We start from the raw sequence: 8,834 nt of genomic DNA, 5'->3' as shown, positions 1-8,834 counted from the left end.
ATCCTGACACATAGCATAGCTGACTGATGATAATGATGAAGACATAATTGACGACCAGTCTGGCCTAGTGGGTAGTGACCCTGCCTGTGAAGCCGATGGTCCTGGGTTCAAATCCCAGTAAGGGCATTTATTTGTGTGATGACACAGATATTTGTTCCTGAGCCATGGCTGTTTTCTATGTATTTAAGTACATATTTATATATTATATATACAGTGGAACCTGGATAATTGCAATCTCAAGGGACCGGCCAGTTTTTGTCAATTAACCAGGTTTTTCATTTAAGCAGGTCGTGTCAATTAACGAGGTTCAAAAAATCGTTTTGTCAATTATAGAGGTTTTCATTAATAGAGGTTGCGTTCTGACAAATTTCTTTTATGGAGGTGCAAATAACCATTTAAAGTAGATTTACATTGATTTACATGCTTACGTTCTGGGTTTCTGGTCTATATGTATAATATTGCTTCTGTCTATACTTGCATTTTTACACTACATTAATTATCACTTTATTTTCTTATCATTTGGGTTTAAAATTTTCCCTTGAATTGTAAAAGAAAGTTTTATTAGAATGTAAAAAGCATACTTTGTTTTTTATTGATCAAAACTATTTCACCTGTTTATAGATACTATAGCAAACCGAGTAAAGCGCGCCACTCGTGGACAACTCCCGGCGCGATATAGTAATTAAGTAGAGCGGAAGCTATGGCCATCCGTCTCGTTCTAACCTAAGACGCAGAGTTGCCGTCCCGCTCCCGCGTAGCATCATGGCGAGCGCGGGTCTGTCTTGTCTCTCGACACACGACGCCTCACCGCGCTCTCGAAGAGTTTTGTTTATTTTGTGAATAATTAATGAATAACGGTAGATTAAGTTTAGTGATTATTGGGTTTGAACCCCCAAACTGTGTGAACAAAAATAACTTGCTAGTGTACGGATTCTGTTGTTGTGACTGAATAGATTGACTATAACCTACACGGCAGTATTATTTTATCACTCCTGAGGTAACCCTCTCATATATGGCGCATCCAACGTGAAATAATAACAAGTTCGTTCGAAAGTGTAGTTGAAAGTACATTTCTTTAGTGAGTGTGTCGATATGCCGCCGAAAACGAGAAAAGCGGCCAGTACAGAGCCCGAGACCGACGAAGAACCGCAAAATGGCGGTGATGAAGAAGCTCGCGAGGCGGACACAGCCGACGCGGTGACTACGGCATTGGCCGACATTAATATGTTTTCGACTCAAAATGTGCAAAACATCATAGAGACGCTACAGCGATCGCAGACCGAAGCCCTGAAAGAGTTGTTACAATCAGTATCGTCGCGTACTACGTCGTGTACAGCTCAAGGTCAAGGAACGTTAACGGGCTGCAAGACCACGTTCTCCGGCCAGCCGCAGGAGTCAGTGGAAGCTTTTATTGACGCAGTAGACGCCTATAGTGAATGCGCACAGGTTTCGGATACAAATGTCCTGCGCGGTCTGGCGTACCTTCTAAAAGAAAACGCGGCGACATGGTGGCAGGGTGTGAAACAGCAAATTACTTCATGGCAGCAGGCTAAAGAGAATCTTATAAGTGCCTACGGCGACCGCCGCCCGCCCCATCGCTTATATATAGAGATATTTTCATCGCCACAGCAAACGGAAAACACCGACGTGTTTGTGGCGCGAATACGTTCCCTTTTCGCGCGACTCCCCGAGGGAGATATTTCCGAAAAGGCGCAACTTGACATGACGTACGGACTCATGAATAGCAGGATAAGGAAGAGGCTACGGAGGGAGGACTTCGCAACTTTTAAAGAGCTACTCCGCCGTGCGCGAAGCGTGGAAGATTCTTTCGACGAGGGGGAGAGGAAACAAACACCGTCGCAGGCTTCAAGCCGCACGGTGACCTCAAACCAACGCGCGCCTCCCGCTTCAACAACCACGGCGCGTACGGGTACATCGCATGCCAGCGGCGCCGCGGCCGCGCCGCCCCGGGCGCCGCAATCGTCCGCGCTCGCGCAGCCGCGCGCGCCGGCGCCGACGCCTGCTCAACCGGCGGTCGCGCAAGGCACCGGCGCTGCAGTCACCAGTGTCACCACCGCCGCCGCCGCGGACGCGACCGCGAAAAAGCTGCGACCCGTGTGTGCGTACTGTCGAAGGTTTGGACACTCCAAAGACCAATGCCGTAAGCTCATGAACTCAGGTGAGTCCACGTCTAAGAATAACTCTGCAAATAGTGCAAATGTGCCATCTAACAGTGAAACAAGTGATATTAGCTTTTATAGTATCGATTTTAACCCGTGCAATATCACGTCGAAAGATAGATCGCAAAATCCCTATTTTGCTATGAGTGACACATGCAGCAATTTGAGCCCTATTTCGTATAATAATAAAGTCGAAAGTGGCACTACTCATAATTCTTATGAATTCGATGGGCCAAGTGGTAACAAGATTCCTGCATGTAACACTATAACTATAGGCGAGAAATGTGTACATTGTTTGGTACCTATAGCTTTTAAAAATATTATGTGTGCTAATCATTCTTTGAAAACGACTAACCCTCATTCATGTAACGAACAATTTCGCAGCCGCGGACCGCTTAGTTCTACTATAGTTCCGATGTGTTCTAGTAATAATTCAATAATTTCAAGTGAAGTCGCGCGAAAAGGTTCGATGATGGATAGTCGTGAACAAAACGAGCCTAATATATCAAACGGTCCTAACCCACTTTTGTGCGTATTTAATAATAATCGTGCCTGTAACAATAATAATAATGATTACTCATCGTTCGCGTCAAAGTGCATTAACCCTTCAAATGGCAGGGGCGTTACGGAAGTTGACATGTTTTTTGACGCGGACTGTAGTAAAATTTCTGATGATGAGTTGTTAAATCTGTACATGACTTATGTTGATGGGGATTGCGAGACAGTGAGTCGAACGACAAGACCGATTTTTAATATAGAGATTTTAGGCGTGAAAGGCACTGGTTTGGTAGACACGGGAGCGAGGCGGTGCGTCGCGGGACACACGCTATATGCTATTCTCTTGCGTCGGAACCATCCGCTTCGCACGATAACGCGCAACATTAAGCTTGCTGATGGGGTGTCGCGTACAATGGAAGTACTAGTTACTGTATTAGAGGTGCGATTAGAACAGGAAATCGTTAAAATTCCGTTCATAATTTTCCCTTACGCGACTAATAATGAAACGTTGTTAGGCATCGATTTTCTTACTGCTGCCGGGGTAGATATTGATTTCCTCGAGTTGGTATGGTGTTTTAGCAGGAACCGCACCGTTCAGTATAACCTGTGTTTCGAGCCTACTTCGCCCAGTGTAACCTGTGCTGCCACAAACGTCCTACGGGCTGACGAGGGAAGTCATCTTACACCAGCTGAGCGTCAAGCGCTCGCTGGCGTTCTTACTAGGCACGCACACGTCTTCACACCAGGGGGAGCTCCGACCCCTTACGCTGAGCATCGGATAGAAACAGGTGAGCATCCTCCTATAGCAGTACCACCTTATCGACTCAATCCAGCCAAGAAGGAGTTGATGAAGAAGGAGATTGATAAGATGTTAAAAGACGATATCATTGAAGAATGTGAGTCAGCTTGGAGTTCACCAGCTCTGATGGTGCCGAAGGCGAATGGTGAGATCCGGTTCTGTGTGGACTACCGTCGTTTGAATGCAATTACCAAGTCCGATACCTACCCGATGCCACGCATCGATGACTTGTTGCAGAATACGAAGCGAGATTGCTACATGAGCACCCTTGACCTTCGTTCATCGTACTGGCAGGTAATGTTAAGAGAGGCGGACAGGGACAAAAGCTCATTTGTGTGTCCTTTAGGTACTTTCCGCTTTAAGCGTATGCCATTTGGCCTGAAAAATGCCCCGGCGACGTTTCAACGGCTGATCGACCGCTTACGCTCCTGCTCAGCATTAAAAGACGTAACTGTCTTAGCTTACTTAGACGACCTTCTAGTGATCTCGGAAGGTTATCAACGTCACTTACAAGACCTCGAGGCAGTTTTCAAACGCTTGGCCGAGTTCAACCTCCACGTCAACAGGGAGAAGTGCGCTTTCGCGCGTGAAAGCGTTAGGTACCTCGGCCACGTCATAACGCAACAAGGCGTTTCCAACGATCCTGATAAGGTGAGTGCTGTACTCGAGATGAAGGAACCAGGTACCTTGAAGCATCTGCGAACCTTTCTACAAACGTGCTCGTGGTTTAGGAAGTTTATACCAAACTTCTCTAAGGTTTCCGAACCACTGACACGCCTAACTAGGAAAAATCAAGTCTGGATCTGGGGATCAGAGCAGACTCAAGCATTCCTTGAGCTGAAGCGCCTTCTGACCACAGCTCCAATTTTGGTTCAAGCCGACTTCAGTCGTCCTTTTATTCTCAGGACAGATTCGAGCAATTACGCCCTTGGAGCGGTCTTACTTCAAGGTGACGGGAACGAAGAGCGACCTATAGAGTACGCTAGTCGCCTTCTTAACGCAGCGGAGCGGAACTACTCCACTACGGAAAGGGAAGCTCTCGCAGTGGTGTGGGCGGTAGAGCGTTTTCGACCCTACCTGGACGGCCAGCCGGTCGTCATTGGCAGTGACCACCAGCCCCTCCGTTGGCTGCTGTCACTGAAGTCACCAGCAGGAAGGTTGGTACGTTGGGCCCTTAGACTCCAGGCCTTTGATATCCGTTTCGAATACACTCCGGGGAAGGCGAACGTGGTAGCCGACACGCTGAGTAGGCCAGTCTGCTCCGGGGACTCCCGTGAGGACTGCGGAATCTGCTCGGTTATGGTCGACCTACCAAAGAAGAATCCAGCAGAGTTGAGGCGGGAACAGCTCGCTGACCCCGAGGTGGAGAAGATTATCAAAGAAATCGAGGGTTCCGACGAGGTGGCATCTCGACGATGGACGGAGCGCGGCTACTTAATGGATCAAGGGGTACTATACAGGTACAACCCCGATTCAGATAGTGAGACCCCACAGCTCGTGATACCCAGTAGTCTCAGAGCGGAGATTATAAAGAAATGCCACGACTCGCCGGTAGCCGGACACCCTGGCGTCGATCGTACGTATCAGAAGGTTGCCCAGCTGTACTACTTTACAGGTATGCGGAGAATAATCACTGATTATGTCAAAGCCTGCATACACTGTCAACGCTACAAAGCCACAAATACCAAGCCTCCAGGTCTTTTGCAGACACCGCTCATGAACCAACGCAATGAAGTGCTGGCCATGGATTTATTCGGTCCTTTGCCACCAGGAGACCAGGGGGAGAGGTGGATTTTCCTCGTCGAGGACACTGCTACCCGGTGGACCGAGCTATACGCACTCAAGGACGCCACCGCTGAAGCTTGTGCGGTGATTCTCGTCGAGGAGTACTTTATGCGTTTTGGTCTACCACGTAGAGTCATTTCCGACAATGGTGTCCAGTTCGTATCCGCAGTTATGCGTCAGTGCATGGCAGCTCTAGGGATAAAACAGAATCTCGCCCCGTTATACCACCCAGAAGCCAACCCTGCGGAACGCAAAAATCGAGACATGAAAGCGATGTTAGCACAGCTCGTGGAAGAAGACCACACCTCTTGGCCACGGAAGTTACCGGTGATTCGGTTCGCCTTGAACAGTGCAAGATGCCGCACCACAGGTAAATCACCCGCTTATTTAACTTTCGGGAGGGAAATGCGGTCACCCACAGAGGTCATCCATGACCTACGTGCCATCTTGGATAAAGATAACTTTGTCCCACAGATAACTCCGTATCTCCGATCATTTTTAAACTCCTTATCAGGTATTCGGGAACGTGTGGAGGTCCAACAGGATAAAGCAAAGCAGTATGCCGATACGTCGCGCCGACCTTCAGATGAATTTGAGGTAGGTGACTTAGTCCTCCTTAAGTCGCATCTGCTGAGTAATACATCGAAGGATGTAACTGCTAAGTTTCTCCCACGTCGCGATGGACCGTACGTCATAACAGAGAAGGTTAGTCCTACGACGTACACAATCGCTAGCACCGACCAACCGGATATTTCTCTCGGTAGATACCACACTCAGGACCTTACCCGTTACCAAGGTAACGATGGCGATACCCCACGACCTGTTATTCCTAAGAGGAATCGCGGACGTCCAGCTAAGGCTGATAGGAATGATAGGGTACTAGTCCAGGAGCGGGGGCGTTCTCCAGGACTAGAGGGGGAGCATATAGCAAACCGAGTAAAGCGCGCCACTCGTGGACAACTCCCGGCGCGATATAGTAATTAAGTAGAGCGGAAGCTATGGCCATCCGTCTCGTTCTAACCTAAGACGCAGAGTTGCCGTCCCGCTCCCGCGTAGCATCATGGCGAGCGCGGGTCTGTCTTGTCTCTCGACACACGACGCCTCACCGCGCTCTCGAAGAGTTTTGTTTATTTTGTGAATAATTAATGAATAACGGTAGATTAAGTTTAGTGATTATTGGGTTTGAACCCCCAAACTGTGTGAACAAAAATAACTTGCTAGTGTACGGATTCTGTTGTTGTGACTGAATAGATTGACTATAACCTACACGGCAGTATTATTTTATCACTCCTGAGGTAACCCTCTCATAATACCCAATAAATAAATTGAATTCTGGATGGAGATATAAATAAAATGATCATAGCTATTAAAATATTGTTTCTGCTGTCTACAACTACATTATTTCAATTACAGAGGTAATAAGTAAGACTCGTTTCAATAATAGAGGTAAAAACAAAAGCAAAAATAACGGTTTTTTTAGCACAGTGTCAATTATAGAGGTCTTAAGTTGCGATGTGGTCAATTACAGAGGCAAAATTACGAAAAGCACAAAAATCTAGATTGCAATTATAGAGGTTCCAAAATTTCAATTATAGAGGCCTTTTGGTCTCAAGGGACCGGGACCGGACTTTTGGTTGCAATTATTGAGGTTTTCCATTTATCCAGGTGCCAATTAACCAGGTTTCACTGTATCTTTGTCTGAGTACCCACAACACAAGCCTGCTTGAGCTTACTGTGGGACTTACTTAGTCAATCTGTGTAAGAACGTCTTATAATAATTATATCCTCGTAAGGCTCAATTAACTTAACCTTGTACCTATGTACCACTCAATTTGGACTGTAATTTACACTTTGAAGGTTATTTATTTAGTAGCAAATTTTTGACAAAGGCATACGAAGGGTTATGGGTTATACAATAATATTCGTTGCGTAGAAACTTATGAACCAAATAAAGTAGTATTTATTTTATTCCATTGCTTTTTCAAACAAACGAAATTCATCCCAATTTACTTACACAACAAGGTTCAAATTAAAAATAGGAGAATTTTGTATGCCGGGCCTTACGATGTTATAGTTTTTTTACGTTTGATTTTCTACCTTAACATTGGTAGAATTATGTCGATATTTAAAAGAGGGTATTGACCGTCCAGTGGTGCCCTCATTAGGAGGATTGTGTTTTCTAATAAACCAATTAATAGTAAAATTTTACAGAAATTAATTGGTTAACCTTTTCGACGCCGTGTCAAACGCTAAAGCTGTCATTCAGACGCCACGTCACCGAAGTGTCAAAACTGAAATTGAACTTTATGCATATGCACGTAGGTCTAAGTTGCTCTGCGGTCTGTGACCGATTAATCCGTCTTTAGCGTTGGACCTGCGATGCGGATATATCGGTAATTGGAGTCCAAAAGGTTAAACTAGATGAAGTCGGTTAAAAACACTATCCCCCTAATGAGGGCGCCACTGGACGGTCGGTACACTCTTAGTAACAGAACTGATCCATGTAATCGGCCGTACAGTCAGGATCAATAGTAGTGGATGAAACAATTAACGCGCCAAAAGTATCTGCCACCAAAGAGAGAACAGCGTTTTAAACTGTTTCTGAGTTCACTAGTGATACAAGCGTCTTCATAGTAATGCACATTCATTGCCACCCAGCCAAACAAGACGTCCGCGCCAGGCCACAACAATTTCGTCATATAAAGCAGTATTACCACGATCCCGACTATCGGGACGTCCGGCCTGGGAACGAAATCATGAAATACCCGATAGTCGGGTTTTCGGTACTGAATGTGTTGACGAGGATTCGTGGATTTACCTCGTTAACTCGTTTCTAGTCAATGGCACCACCAGTTATACAGCTAACTTGGCAAAGCATAGGCTGATGAGTTTACCGAGCAAGAGCTCAAGAGAACGAACAGCGGCCTTCTTTTTTCTAGTCATACCGCCATCTGTCGAGAAATACGACATACTTTCTGTTAATAAGTTTGACGCCCTGTTTCAACTAATTGCTCACAAGTTGGCGTGGCAATCGTAAAAAATAACACTTTTTTACGAATTTCCTTTGTTAACAAAAGAAAGGAAACTTATTAAGTTTAGCTGCTTAATAAAAACGCAATCTATGCGTAGCGTACTAGTAGTAGTAGTACTGCCGTAGTTAGGTACCTACTGTGAACGGTAGTAATAAGTACCTACTATGAGATCTACAAATATCTACTAGGTAGGTACCTAATATAAATTGAATTTCTCAAGTCGGTACCTTTTACTTTATGAAATTAATTTTATGCCTTTCATAAACCCCACAGAATGTTCCCATATAACCATTCCAGTTGCAGAATCATCAAAGTGGTAACTAAATGTCAGATGTGTCGTGACAGAGTCCACACAATGTGTCTAGAATTGTTTCGAAACAAAGTGTCGTCGCCGTGTCTACACTTTTCCGTAACAAGGTGTCGACACATTTGTGTGCACTTTGCGTGCGGTTTGCGAATAAATCTGACAGCAAATTTGTGACAGCAAATGTCAAAATAAAATACCCCTTGAAAACCAAGGTTTGTCAAACTACTATTAGT

Source organism: Cydia fagiglandana, chromosome 5, assembly GCF_963556715.1.
Source record: "Cydia fagiglandana chromosome 5, ilCydFagi1.1, whole genome shotgun sequence".
Lineage (NCBI taxonomy): Eukaryota > Metazoa > Arthropoda > Insecta > Lepidoptera > Tortricidae > Cydia > Cydia fagiglandana.
This window is presented reverse-complemented; position numbering follows the sequence as displayed.